At 38.9% G+C, this 15,216-nt stretch overlaps 1 long non-coding RNA gene across 1 annotated transcript in view; it reads right to left on the bottom strand.

Annotated features, from left to right (window-relative positions):
* The window catches only part of LOC125114701 (uncharacterized), a 185,490-nt gene that overhangs the window by 84,652 nt on the left and 85,622 nt on the right, over positions 1-15,216 (bottom strand). The window lies entirely within an intron of this gene.

The following is a 15,216-nucleotide window of genomic DNA, read 5'->3' as shown; positions in this document are numbered from 1 at the left end:
TGGCCTTGCTCAGCGGGTTAAAGATCCGGCATTGCCGTGAGCTGTGGTGTAGGTCACAGATGCGGCTCAGATCTGGCATTGCTGTAGCTGTGGCATAAGCCAACAGCTGCAGCTCTGATTCAACCCCTAGCCTGGGAACCTCCATATACCGTGGGTGTGGAAGAAAAAAAGAGAGAAAGAGAGAGAGAGAAACAAAAAGAAAGAAAAGAAAGAAAGAAAGAAGAAAATAAAGAAAAGAAAAAAGAAAATACTAGTTGTTGCTACTGGTTTAGTTATTCTTATGGGAGAATATAAAGTGAAAATAAATATCTCTCATACTTCCTCATCATATTCTCTAGTAATAAAAACTTGTTAATAATGTCTATGTATCCTTATGTTAATTTTTTTAATGAAAATAAAACACAACACATATTTTTTCAGTCCCAAGAGTTTTCCTAATAGATAGATTTATGCCCATAGTAACTTGCCAATCCAGTTGAGAACTTCTTCTAATCCCCAAAAATGTGTTTCATTTAATCATCTTCCAAAGATTGGGAAATATGGCCTTCTGGCTAAACACATTTGGTTTTTCAAAATCCTCCCTTTTAATGTAGAAAAAAAAATTCTTGGAAATGGCAAAGGACATAAATAACCAGCATAGACAGCCTTCGTGCTCATTAAGGGCCAACTGCAGAGAGCCAAGGCCTGACCACCCTGATGGGAGGTTTTTGTTGGAACTGAGTTTTACAGTATCTGTGGAAGCAAAGAGGCAGTTACTATGTGGGACTGTGTCAGTGACTGGATCTGTTTCTAAGCGATGTCATGTGGAAGTCAAATGACCATCCAGACACAGCCTGCAGCTCTCATCCTCTAAGGACCATGCACTGTTCCCTGTGGCAACCATGTGGGCCACAGAAATTCAACCAAAGTTCAGGAGAACCAAAAGGAAATCACCAAGCAGAGTAGGTGAAAAAAGGTTGAATGTCAGGCAAAATTTCCTCCAGAAATAACTGGCAGTCAGAAGCATTTCTGATTGATGGACTAGATTCAAAAAAAAGAGGATCTAAGACCTTTTCAGATTTCTTTCTTCTCTTGGAATTTGTAATAACTGTTCCCTCTGAGCTCTATGGGTCACCAGAGCATAAAAATGCTTATCCACTGAAAGAAGTGAAGGAAGTGATCAAAATTTTCCCAGAAGTTCAAACTTGCCCAGAAACTTCCTATTTCTAAAATATGGTTTGGGAAGCACTTCCTGCCTTGAATGGGGGAAAATCTATTTGGGTAGAAATGTGGTGTAGTGTAACTCTGGAGTTAAGCCAAAGGCTCTCACCCCTGGTGCATTTTACAATCATATAAGGTTTAAGTGCCAACACCAGGCCCCTACCCCAGGTTACCAATTAAATCAGAATCTCTGGGACTGGGGTTCAGGCATAAGTAAGAAGGCAGGGATTTAAGCATGTGCATATGAGCTTTCTAAGTTCCACAACTGAGCACAGGGGTGAAAATATACTGAGTTAGGCCCAGAATTAAATCCTGGCTTCCTACCTTCTAAACTATGTGACCATACACACACACATTATTTCCTCTCTAGGCTTCAGTTTCCTCGTCTGTAAAGTGGGGATTACAATAGTACAATAGATTAAGTGATGCATGTAAAGGACTTGGGCTAAAACTTGATAACCCACATTAGGTCCATCCTCTCTATAAGAAGCTACCACTGCATTCCCCTGCAGAGTGAGGTTTGCACTGGCAGGAAAAAAAGAAAAAAAAAGTAGGTGCTGAAAGCTCAGAGGGAGTTTATTAAGAAAAGAAAGTGCCACTTTCTCTTATCTTGCCCATTAATTGGGCCTGTGAATTTCTGGAAGAAAGAAAGTGTCTTGAAATACCCACTTAAAATCAGTGCATTGAAAAGAAATCCACAATGAGGCTAACAAATCCTTCTCCACCTCTTTTCCCCACTGGCAGTCATACAGGAAGATGATGAAAAGGCTACCATGCCCCGCTATGGACACTGGCTAACCTGTCACAAATGTCCATGGGCAGTAAACAACCATGGTGTTGACCCTGACATGAAAGATGCAGAAAAGCAAGGACCAGTGTTCACCTGGCACCAAGCACAATCAGTGAGGATTCACTGACAACAGACCAGAATTCCCATGAGATTACGACTTTTTGTATTTGTCTCTCCCAATACACCACTTAGGATCCCTGGAGCTGAGGACTTTATTTATTTATTTATTTATTGGCTGTGCCACTGCATGTGGAAGTTCCAGGGCCAGGGATTGAACCCACACCATAGCAGTGACCCACTACTAAGCCATCTAGAAATTCCAGGGGGGCTGTATTTTTTTAACAATAGCTACCACTTACTGAATGCCTTCCAAGTACCAGGAATATGTATATACACAATTTATCTCACTTAATATTTATAACATTCAAGGGAGGCACTACTATCCCCCAGTGTGAAGAGGAGAAACCTAAGGCTTAGGAAGAGAAATAACTTGCCTAAATTCACATAAATCAAGAAAATGATCAGATTTGGAAATTAAATCTGTATCTGGCTCTAAAGATTTTACATCTCAGGCCTAAAAAAAAAAAAAAAAAAAGCCTGGCATATAGTACGTCTTAATGTTTGATGAATGAAGCAAGTTGTTTATTTCCAGAAGAAAAGCAAAAGAATGTAAAGTCAGCATCAACATCATCTTTATAATCTCCACCAGCGTTATTGATTCCTTCTGAAGCATAGTCCCAAGGTCTTTCCAAGGTTGCTATGGATTTTTTTAATCAACCTGAAATAACTTGGTTTACCGACTCATAGTAATTTTACTGGAAACATGAAGGTGAAACCAATACATGTATACTTGTCTTATCTCCCCAACTTGATTGTAAGCCCCAGAAAATAGAACTATGCACAATACATTCTGCATTATCCCATAAACCTAAGCAGAAATATGTGTCATCCTTGGGAAATGTTCAAGGGCTGGATAAAATCCTACTGTGAGCTTGGCCTCCTTTCAACATTTTTATCCATGTAGAATCACATTAGAATGAGCATTAAGGGCAGACTAGAAAGGGAAAAGAAGTCACAAATGGCAGCATGAGGCATGGATATAAAGGAGCAGAACAGCCCTCCCAGCTTCTAAGCTTTGATCATGGTGGAAATTTTAATCAATCCCATGTCTAAATGTTCAGTCATCTCGAGCATACCTCATAGGCCTCTCACCATCTCTTTTGCTGTCTCTGAAAATCCATCATTCCTTAAGTCAGTAGTGATAAGGGTAGGAACAAAGGCAGGCTATGTAGTCCATGAACACAGACTATATGTCATGCTTTAGAAGCACTGGATCACAGAAAACTTAAACATGAAGCTCCTTAGAGAGTACATAGTTAAGTCTCTCAGTTTCACAGACAAATGAACTAAGACTCCACATCAAGAATTAAAGGTCACACAACCAAGTGGTTTCAAGGCTAGAAATTGAGCCCTGGTTCCTGGCTCTCCCTCCTCTGTTCTTTTGACTTCCCTAGGTTGCCTTTTTAAAGACTGAGTAAGGGAAAAAACTATAGACTGGCTGGGGAAACTCAAGAGGCTGCCCAGAAGTTGGGGTGGTGAGGGTAGTATGGACAAAGAAGCCAAGCACAGGCTGGCCTAAGATGCTCCACAAGTGGGTGCAATCTGGTCCTCCTGGGGCCATGATTTCCTCTATGCACAAAGTCAGATCAAGGCTGCTCACTTCAAGAAGTATTTCTGATCACGTAGCCTTGGTTTTACTAGGTATGCACTAAGTAAACCAACCACATCAGGAAAACCTAAGAATTCAGGTTTTCTCAAATTGGAGGACTCTTAGTTCCATATAATCAAATCTAGAGAGAAAATGATCTTTTTAATTCTGGACTTCTCAAATTAATTAGAAAAACGCATATATGATGCCCACACATACGTAACTAGTCTTTATAGCCTGACAGCAGGAAACAGAAGACCAAATAGCTCAGGTGAAAATGTGAAGTTAATAGCTTCATAAATCTGAAAAAAAAAAAAAAAACCAGTAGATGCACAGATTATCCAGAAGAAAAGGTTTTTTTTTCCTTAAGCCTCACATATTTAAATCTTTTCTTTATGAAATTATGTCCAATTTAAGTCTTTCTTACATTGTCCCCAAATATCCTTCCTTGGTAACCTGTGCCAATCTTGGATGAGCCTTACTTTACCAATTTCCTATTAACTAACATACTTCTCAAGCTAATTCACTGCCAATACTCCCCTCTCTGGAAGAGCAGATGGAGAGTAGGTCTTCACCATCTTCACAGGCACTGTTTCTCATGGATGTGCTGCCTTGTGATAAGCCAGGCCTGAAGATACCTGAAAACCTAGCATATGTCCAGAGTCAGCTGGCCTGATCTGCTGCTGTGATTGTGCCTGACTGCTCCTATTTTGGAGGGGAATGAACAACCAAGATGAAGCCATTTGTCAGTACCTGCCTGATCTTGAAAGATCCTACCAGTCACATGTTCTCCTGTTTTTCCAGCAAGACCAGCTTTCATAAATGATCTTATAATTTTATCTTCTGGCGCCACAGCTGTCAAACTCTACAGATGAATCCATTCATGTTGCAAGATCCGTGACACACCCAGTAAAGTTGGCATTAACCCCTGAACCAATCCATCACATATGAATGTTATGCCTTGGCATTCAGTTACAGCAATTCACTCAAAGAAAATCCTTTTGGCATCTCTTCAGAGTTATCCAGTAAAAAGTCAGCTTGTGAAGTGATCATAAAGATCCTGAGGTGGCCCTGCTCCTAGCCCACTCATTCTATTTCTACTGGAGTAGGAAAGTGGAGATTAGCTTTCCAATCATGTTCACAGAGGTGTTCTGTGGTAGATAAGGAGCCACATCTGGAATAAGGGGAGCTGGTTCTTTTAGCTAATGGAATTTTCATAACCTCAAGGGAAGGCAAATTGTTTTGGATCTGAGACAAAACTCTTTAAACACAGACTTTTTTTGTACATACTTATGTTCATTTTTGATAGGAAATTTTGTTGTGTTTTAAGTCATGATAAATGACTCTCTGTGTGTTTTCCCTCCCCAGATTACATCAATATTAGGCACTTACTATGGTGTGAGGCTTTTTGCTTAGAGTTTTAAAAATAAAAGTTTATCTTTTGGGATTAGACTCTTAGTCTTTCTAAGCAAGTGCTCTGTCTCTAATGGTACCTCCAAAGGAGTAAAGAGTGTGGGTAGAGAGGAGTGGGACTGAGGGATGGGAAGTAGGTGGTGCAGGGACAATTTTAGAGATTCTCAAAGAATGAGCTGGAAACTTAGCATCTTCATTTCCCTTTAGAATACGTTATGTTTTGGTTGTCCTATTTTGAACCTAGTAATTTTGCTCCATTGCACATCAACAATAGAGGGCTTCACATATAAAGCAGTGCTCTCTTTAATTGTCCAGAGGCTATTCTCTTTCAGTCTTCAAAAAAGTGCTTTATGACATTGTCTACGTACACATTATTTGGACCCGTCAGATGTTAAGACTGTCCTTTCACTAGATATCCCAGAGTGTGCTCTTTTCTTCAACTGGCATTTTAGGTATCAAAGACTGGTTTTCATTCAACAATCCCTGGTGATGCCATTGATTGAGCTCCTATGTATGCCCCCACCCCTATTCACTGTGCATAGAAACAAATGTCATAGGTTTTGTAGTCCTATTCAAACCACCACCAACCATGTGATGTCTTGTACTGTCATTTATCTTCTGTACGGATGTCCTCCACTTCTGACTAGATTGGGGAGATAAACCAACATTCCCAACTCCAGAGAAGATAGCCTAGTTCTTCTACCTTTCCGAAGACTTGTTCCCTAACTCAGAGCCCAGATGCCATCGCACTTTTTTCTTTTTTATGAGTGTGTCTATTGTAGTTTTTGGTTTGTGGTTCCCAAAAGGTTTAGATATGGCATTCTATATACATACAAAAGTTGTTTTAAGTTGCTGGTCTCTTAATTTCAAATGCATTTTCAATATTCTGCATTTGTCCTCTTCTCACAATTTCTGGTTTTGATATCTTATTTGTCTATAATTTCTTTTTGTTCTATGTTTGCCTTTACTGTTAGTAATTTTCTTGTTTGCGATAATGGCCTTTTCTCTTCAACCTCCAGAAATTCCTTTAGCATTGGTTGTAAAGCTGGTTTGATGATACTGAATTCTTTTAGATTTTTCTTGTCCATAAAACTTTTGATTTATCCATAGAATCTGAATGAGAGCCTTACTGGGTAGAATATTGTTTGTTACAGGTTTTTTCCTTTCATCACTTTAAATATATATTGCCACTCCCTTCTGGCCTTGCCATTGTTCTTGATGGTCAAGATGCTAGGTAAACAAAGTGTTTTCCAGACTTGGTCTGTATTGGCTTCTCTGAAATACCATATTTATAAATCTCAAATCTGAAACCTCCACAAATATCCCCTTCAGAAAAGCAACTGAAGACCTAGAGTATTATTATCGGTGAGAGGAATCTAAATGTTCACCTGAGCCATCAACTTCACCTTACAGTTGAGGACACTGAAGTCTTCCTGAAAGGAACTTGAATAAACTCTCTAGTGAAAGTGTTTGGAAGTGGATTTTTTATTTTTTATGGACTTAACTATCTTAGCAAAAATGTGGGGATGAAAAAAACTCTAGGCCATTTTTCATGTCCAAGACTTCACTGCATTATAACAACAATAAATAAAACCTCTATTTGTGTGGATGGATTGTTATTCTAAAGACCTCAAAGTGGAATGCTATTAGGAAAGGTTTTTTTTTTCCTAGCCTTTTAATTTGGGAGAGAATAACATCTCTACAATGATTGGAAGGGAAGAAACAAATGTGCCTGCGATGTCCCTAGCACTGCACGGTGGACCAAAAAGCTTCACTAGGACTCCTTTTTCTTATAAACTATTTGATAAAACCATCAACCAACAGGGGAAATTCCTCCCTTTCAAATTCAATACACTGGATGAGGGGAAAAGTAGATGATTAATTAACTAAACAGCTAACTAATGGGTTTCAGGACCAAGTCTTTTTATTTTCTCTTGTTTGTTTTTCTTTTTTGGCCACCCTGTAGCATATGGAGTTTCCAGGCCAGGGATAAGATCTGAGCCACAGTTGTGGCCCACGCTACAGCCAATGCTGGATCCTTTAACCTACTGTGCCGGGTCTGGGATGGAACCTGAATCCCAGTGATCTAGAGGTGCTGATGATCCTTTTGCACCACAGCGGGAACTCCTAGAACCAGGTCTTTATTGGAAGGATTCAGGACAGAGTTTTGCATATGAAGTTGCACTCTACAATTTTATAATGAGATTCCAGTATGATTTTTCAAAACCTATACATAATCATGGTAGTTTTAGAGTACATTTTGGTTAGCAGCAATAAAATTTTGGAAAGGAATCTGGAAATATGTATCAAGAGCCCTAAAAATATTCATGTAACCTGACTCAGCAATTCTACTTCTGATAATCTATCCTTAGAAAATTAAGCAAAATACGAAGTTTTCAGCACAAAAATTTTCATGACGGTATTATTTATGATGGCTAAAAATTTAGAAAAATTCACAATGTCTATTAACAAGGAAATGTCAGCAAATTATAGTACAAGCATTCAGTGGTCATCATTAAATGTGATAATTATAAGATTATTAATGACATGTAAAAATGTTTACGATGAAATAAGTAAACAGCAGGATGCAAAAAACATGTATGTGTGTGTATTATCCAAACATTCCATGTGCATATAAAGAGAACTGAAGGAAACACAACAAACTAAACAATATTTACAAGCAGGACTCTTTTTATCTTTATTTTCACTATACATTTCCATGTTTTCTAAATATTCTGCCATTAGAATATGATAGCCCTAAAAGTAAAAAATAATTTAAATTTTAAAAACCAAAAAAAAGAGTAATCTCAAATGTATGATGAAAGTACAGAAAGGTGAGTTACAGCTACTCCTTCTTGATTCTGTACTTATATTAGTGAATGCATAAGTAAATGTAAGAATAAGGGAATATCTGTGCCTGATTTTCAGAAGGTACTTGAAGCCATCACTAGGAGATTATAGATATCCCCTAGTGATATCCATAGATTCAAATGAATTGACTGTCTTCTATATATATAGTAATGACAATTATCAACATCCTGGAAGAGCAAGTCATTCTCCAGCACCAGGGGTAGACCAAGCTGTCCACCTGAACTAATAAGCAACAGAATTAACAGAGAAGTTATTACTCCAGTTCAGTTAACCTTAACAGGCATCTACCATGCATATTATTAGACTGGACTACCTGCTACTGAGACTATAGGAGACAGTATACATGATCACTGCTCTCAATATTATGCAGGTAAGACTGACCTACATAGGTAACCATAACACAGGTGTGCTAAGGGTGCTGGTGCCAGTAACTGGGGAAAAGATGTGAGAATACAAAGAAAAAATAAATTTAAATTGACACTTTTAGATGGCAGTGCTTTATGTCCCTGCCTAGATAAAAAAAATCTACCTATTTAGTGAAATATTTTTGCCTAATTTATGGAAACTAATATCCTATAGCCATGAAGAATATTCTGCTTTTATGGTGTTCCATGATATGTTTATAGCATCTTTCTAGGTTCTAAAAAGACTTACTTTACCCAAATATTCACATATAATCCCAATAGATTCCTTTTAATAATGGTGGGAACATGTCCCAAATCACCAAATGAGGGACAAGGACAAGAAGACTAAGACAAACATTTCTGCTGAGTCATTTTTCTTCTCACTGCTAAATGCTTTCTTGGAAAATGAAGCTAGGATCAGAGCTTGTTCAAAAGTTTGTTTGAATACTTTCCATTTAGAGAACATGTCTACTGAGGCAATTAGTCTATAAAATCTATAAAGCAACTTCTGAGTCTTGATTTAAAAAATAAATAAAGCCAGAGTTGGGGTCAATGGGGAGGAACCAGAAGGCTATTCTAACCACCCTGCAGCATCCCCTCTTGAAAGTCTGACTCCCTCTGTTCCTAGCCTCGGAAATCACGGAAAGAGGAGGGATCTTGAGAAAGCCAATCTTTATCTGTCCAAGGAGCAGAAGAAAAGCAATAAAAGCTGTTAAAAACCTGGAGCTTCATGCTCATTTGCCGCCTTCTTTCCCACTTTCCCCTCCTTTCTCATTAAGATAACTTTTGGTGTGGACACAAGGGAAAGACTAGTCCCTTGAGGAGCTGAGAGTCTAATAAGACAAATCTCATGTAAGAAGCCTTACACTTAAGAAGCCTTAAACCTGTATACACAAGTACAACGGGGCGTGGCCTTCTAAGATGCCCATTTGTTTACAATTTATGGATAGGAGTAGTGAGAGTTAATCCATATATGCATTTGAAAAGGAGGAAGATCTGTTTTGAACAGAGACAAAACATCATGTTTATATTGAGTGGAAGTTTAAAACACTTTTATTCAACTTTGATTTAAAATCAAAGACTCTAAAGGTCTAGCCTTGGTTTCAAGCTAAGCCAAGTTCTGTCACTTTAATGATGCATTTTAGGAAATGGGGGTTGGTGGGGGGGAATGGAGTAAAAAGGAGGTCTTTGGTCCATATAAACACAAGTAAGATTGTGATGCTTAAACATGGTTCAATGTCAAAATCTGCCCTAAATGTTTTAATTCTCTGTGTGCTTGAATGTCTGGGTGGTCTGAGCTCATAGAGTGGCCTCAGTGAAGAAAAGAGTCCCCCTTCCATTTCTTAGAGCTATGAGCAGCTGCTCACTAGCCATGTTGTATGAGTGACATAATGGCCAGATAAACCTTAGTGATACTGCAGAGTAATTACTTTAAAACAGCCCAATTATCTCCAGTCTCATGTTTAGTGAAAATCATGCCCTTGGAAAGGTCATGTGAAAGACTCAGAAGAAATTAGTGGCGTACTTGATGAAGCCCCAGTTCCCAGAAAGCCATCAAGCCTCAGGAGCTGAAACCTCCTCTCTCAAAACCATGGGTGGAGCTTTATCCACCAAAGCATTGCTACCTTGTCAGTCCAGGAACACAGCATTGTGGAAGAAGATTTAATGACCAGAAGACCCAATAAGCAAGCATTAAGTCTCTACTGTGCCTATAAAAACAGTCATCCTTGCCTGAGTATCAGTCCACATCAGAGAGAGCCAAAAATTTTCACATCCTGCCCAGACACCAGCAACAGCCTCTACAACTGCTTTATTTCTGTGCTTCATTTTTCCAGCCCAGGATCTCACTCAGTACCTTCTTTATTCACCTACAAATTTGTCACTCTTTCACATTATACCCTCCCTCTGGGCAAGGAAAGCATGTCCATTCCTCCTCTACGCCTGTTTGATCTTTCTCTCCAGTTTCTCACATCCTCACTCCAGTTAACTGCTCTGTTCTATAAGAAGTCACCCTTGTAAGCCCGAAGTCTTGCTTTCTATTCTCTTGAGAAGATAGGTGTTTTCTTTTACGGTTCTCTCCCTTAGAAGAATTTCACTATTCCAACAGGGACTGGAAAGTTAAAATGTAAATTCCTAACAGCCCTCACATTTATCCTTTGGTAGGATAGTAAGAGATAAGGTGATTATCTTAATAAGAAACACACAGTTTGCAAAACAATATGGAAGATAACAGACTAACAACAGAAAGCCAGAATCATCTGTAGACTCAAGTGTTCAAAATTTTTTAATTATAACACATAAGGATAAGTGAGTTTTTCATATGTTTATACCCCTAGGAAAATCATTAGAACTCATTAGCACCCCAAGCAAAGAGTGTTAATAATAAATATTTTCTGATTTCTGTTGAAAAGGCTAATAATTGACTTAAATTATCCTTGTTTACAGGTATCAGTAGGGAAAAATCACTGTTTGAGCCTAGGTGCCTAGTGTGAAATTATCATCAGTAAAATTTCACCTTTCTCATATTCAGAGAACTCTGTTAAAATCTAAAAGGTCGAATTCAGATATAAGTAGAAATTCACACTCTACTATTTACTTGAGAAAGTAGTGATTTTTGATAGTTTTATTATCGAACCTCTATTAGATATATTTATTAACTAAGGTTTAATTTTAGCTAGAGAAGTACATGTGAGAATGATTTGCTGGTGGCTAGAGCAGAATTTGATCAGAATGGGATATTGGACTTATACTGGTGCCTCTCCTTTCTTCTTTACATTTCCTAGATATTAGTTATAAGAGATAGTGATTTTTCCAGCAGAGTCTCCTATTTCAGAACTATGAAGCACCACAAAATCATAGGACTAATACCACCATCCCAACTTTTAGTTAGTACTCCTACCACAAAAAATATAATTATATGGAAGCTGTAATTACTTTATGATTCCAATCTTTTAATTGCCCCTATCTCACCTGGGTAGGCTCAAGAGGAAGGGACTGGATTCCTTCTGGTTTCTGCTTGATATTCCATCCAAAGGGACTCCCAGCTCTCTTATCTCTCTGGAGGCTCATCTATGGAATTTTTAACTCAAGCCTTTTCAAGTCCCTTGGGCAGATTTTCTTCCTGGGGTAATTTCTCAGTTATGTATTCAGCTTCCTGTTTATCATGAAATCCAAACCTTAACAAAGGTGAAAGACCAAAATTTGACTCCTTTATCTCTGCATCGTCATTTTTCCTGACCCCTGTTTTCTGCCTTGGAAACAATGACTCCTGTTCTTCAGGTTCATGAAGATTCTCTCTCCTCTGAACATTTGTAGGACTGAACACTCTGTTCCCACCATGGCACTTTCTGTGGCCTAAATGCTAAAACAGTGGACACAATACCAAACCATCAGCCTGCTGCTTCAGCCCAACCTACATGCATATTGAAGACATCCTGACAAGCACACCCTAAATGGCATCCTAATGTGAGTCCTTGAGGCCAATGTGAAAGCTCACACAGTTCAGCCTTTCCCATGTGGAACATCTTCTGCAAAGGGCATTCCAGCTCAGACACTCCAATTATAAGCTTAGTTCCAAATCCCATGCCTTGACCCAATTTTTATACCCCATTCCATTGTCTCTCGATTCTTACAACCACCAACTTTTCTACCCATGCTCTTAGTTGTACCCTCTGTCTGTGCCTTAGAGCTGATGCCCAGCACCATGGTCCTGGCTATAACAAGTGGCTCAGCCTGACAATCAGGCTGATTCTTCTTTTGCCACACTGTTTGGGTCTCTCTCGCTTCTCCTAGGTGCTTGGGACCTTTCTAGGTCAGTGCCACTTTCTAGGCCCAACAGATTTCTCCCTGATATAGCGAAATGAAACAGAGTAAGAAAGAAAAAGGATTATGAATTTACAAAAGAACAGTTGGCGCTCTTATTTAGTGCAATTAGGATCTAGTAATTGGTCAGTTAGTTAAATCTCAGTGGGAGCAGAGTGCTGAGCATACCAGAGATCACCCTTCTGGCTGCTAGAAGGTAGGTGACAGTGTCCTATACAGAGGAAGCGGTAAGTGTCAGGTAAGCTGGTGAGTTGGTTAAGTGGAGATCATTTTCTAAAGCCTCTACTCTAATCTTCAGTCTCTTTATAACAGCCATCAAGATTTACCTTATAGCCTAAAAAAAAAAAAAGAAAAAAAAAGAACAACTTATGTCAAACAATCAATTTAATCTTGTGATATTCCCTGGAGCCACAGGTCAAAGGAAGCATCTTCTTCATAAGCTCTGTTCCACTCACCCATGACCCAGAATACCTTCTGAGAATTATTAGTAACCTTGACTGAAGCTTTGTCAAATGCAGAAGACATCAGCACAATCTAAATACAAATTTCAAAGCAGATGGACTGTGAATAATCGAAGTCATATTCTACTAGTAACTTGATGATAATAGCATCATATTATTGGACCAATTCACAGCGGTAATTGCAACTTGGTATGTTATTCGTTCATCTATTTAAAATCTTGGAAGCACCCTTGCACAGCACAGTCAGGAAGATTTGAGAGGCTAAAGCCCTTTCTGTTGTTGTTTCAGTGGTGCCAGCCACAGCATGTTTAAACACTGCTGTTGCTAACTGGGTGCCAATGTGGCTTCGCTAGCAAGTGTGGGCAGAGATATTTTTTAGAAAATGAAAACAGTTGCTCCAAACTGTGAAATCACCTGCTAAATCCATTTACTCTTTAAAAAAAAAAAATCCTCTATTTGTGTTTAGTGAATCTGTAAAAAGATCCTTCTTGTCATAAACATACCTAACTCAAGGGCCTTCCTAAGAAACCCCTCGTGGGTGCTTAAACTATAATCAAAGCATTAATGATCTCTCCTCTCCCTTCCCTTATTCACCTACAGCCCTGGCCAGTCTGTACAAGACGGGTTCTCAAGAGCACGTTCAGAGTCCCTAAAAGAAGATCCAGGAAAGGTGCACTGCCTGGGAACAATCATCAACTGTTTGAAGGGCATTTATTACTGAGGATATTTGCTTTGGGGGGGTTTGTTTTTTCCACAAAAAGGAAGAAAAGAAAGGGAGTGAATTTAAAAATGCAAAAAGCCAAATTCCTGAGTATTTCTGTGGCTATAAATACTAAAAAGTATACATAAATCATGTTCATGGATATGCTATTCTCTTTCTCCACTCCCAATAATCAATTGGATTACTGATTTCTGGACAGCTAGGACATTGCCAGCATGCTCAGCTTTCACCAAGGCTTTAGATAATGTGCTATACAGGGCAGCTGCTCCATAAGTGCAGTGGGTGAGGGTAGGAGCTCTAGGGAAGACTGCCTGGGGCTCACATCTCAAGCCTAACAATTGCTACCTATGACCTTGGGCATACCACATAACTCTCATTCATATTCCTCAATTGAATGTGAAGCATTTAGAGGGAATGACTGGTGCATAATAAATGCTCAGTAAATATTGGTGATTATTAACTAATTACAATTTGCCACACTTTATATGTGAGTGACTGTATGCCCCACTGATTCTTAGAAGAAAAGATTCTAGAATGGAAATAGTATCCAATTAGGAAAATAGACACAGTATTTCTTCAAACTCAAGGACATGGTATCAGAGTGTGGGTAATGTGGAGTCACCAAAATTATGTCCCCATAATTTGTCCCATAATGGATAGATATGCCGTATCTCCCACAAATTAATCACCAGAGAGGAAGTCCTGTGGATCTGCAGGTGTCTTTGTGACACAAATAGAAAATACCATGGCATAGAAATCAAGATATCTAGACTATTGTCTAATTTTGTCCTTAACTAGTTGTGTGACTTTGGTATAATCTTACCTCTCCAGACTTCAATACTTTCATATGTATAATGAGAAAATTGGTCTTGCAGTGTTATCTAACAGAACATTCTGCTACGATGGAAATGTTCTGTATTTGCACAGTCAGGTATGGTCACCACTATCCACATGTGGCTACAGAGCACTTAAAGTGTAGTGACTGCAACTGAGGACCTGTGCTTTTAACTTTCATTTTATTTATTGATAATTAATTTAGACTTAAATTTACATAGCCACATATGGCTAGTGACTACTACATTGGACAACAGAGATATTTTCTAAGACCTTTTCTGGCTCTACCATCCTGTGGTTCATAGATCTGCTCTAGGTTTTAAAAAAAAAAAAAAAAAGTGGAAAACAAGTATTATAGTGGATTGCAAAGCTTATTCAGCCCCTAAAGTCCGTTTATTTGTTTTTTGCTGGGGTTTGAGGGGTTTTTTTTTGGGGGGGGGGGTTCTTTTTTCTTTTTTTTTTTTTGGTCTTTTTGTCTTTTTAGGACCCCACCCTCGGCACATGGAGGTTCCCAATTTAGGGGCTGAAGTGGAGCTGTAGATGTTGAGGAAGAATATTAACTCAGGTAGTCAGTGTAGGAGCATGGGCTTCGATGCATTCTTTGATATGGCTCTTAACATTTGTGACTTAAGGGCTCCAGGGAGTAATATCCCAACAGGCCTTGTTTACTATAGGGAATGTACCTATGCCCATAAGGACATTAATCCCTAATCCCCTGTGACTCAGTTTACGGGAAGAAAAGGGCAAAGAAACTAAAAGACTTACAGGACACTTCCATCCCTAAGACCCTGTTGGACAAGGACTGATATAGGTAACTGAACAAGGCCAATGGGAGAAAACCACACCTTTCTGGACCCCACATTGGTACCCTCCCCCCATCTTTAAGGAATAAAAACCCCTATAGGACAAAAGAAAAAGAGGGCTCTTCTCCCCACTCCCAGCAACCCTGGGAGCTATTTGCTTTTCTTTACTAAAGACTTTGCTTGCTTGCT

This window comes from Phacochoerus africanus, chromosome 1 (genome assembly GCF_016906955.1).
Source record: "Phacochoerus africanus isolate WHEZ1 chromosome 1, ROS_Pafr_v1, whole genome shotgun sequence".
NCBI classification, from domain to species: Eukaryota; Metazoa; Chordata; class Mammalia; order Artiodactyla; family Suidae; genus Phacochoerus; species Phacochoerus africanus.
The sequence above is the reverse complement of the archived record's forward strand: the minus strand, read 5'-3'. Positions and strand labels throughout refer to the sequence as shown.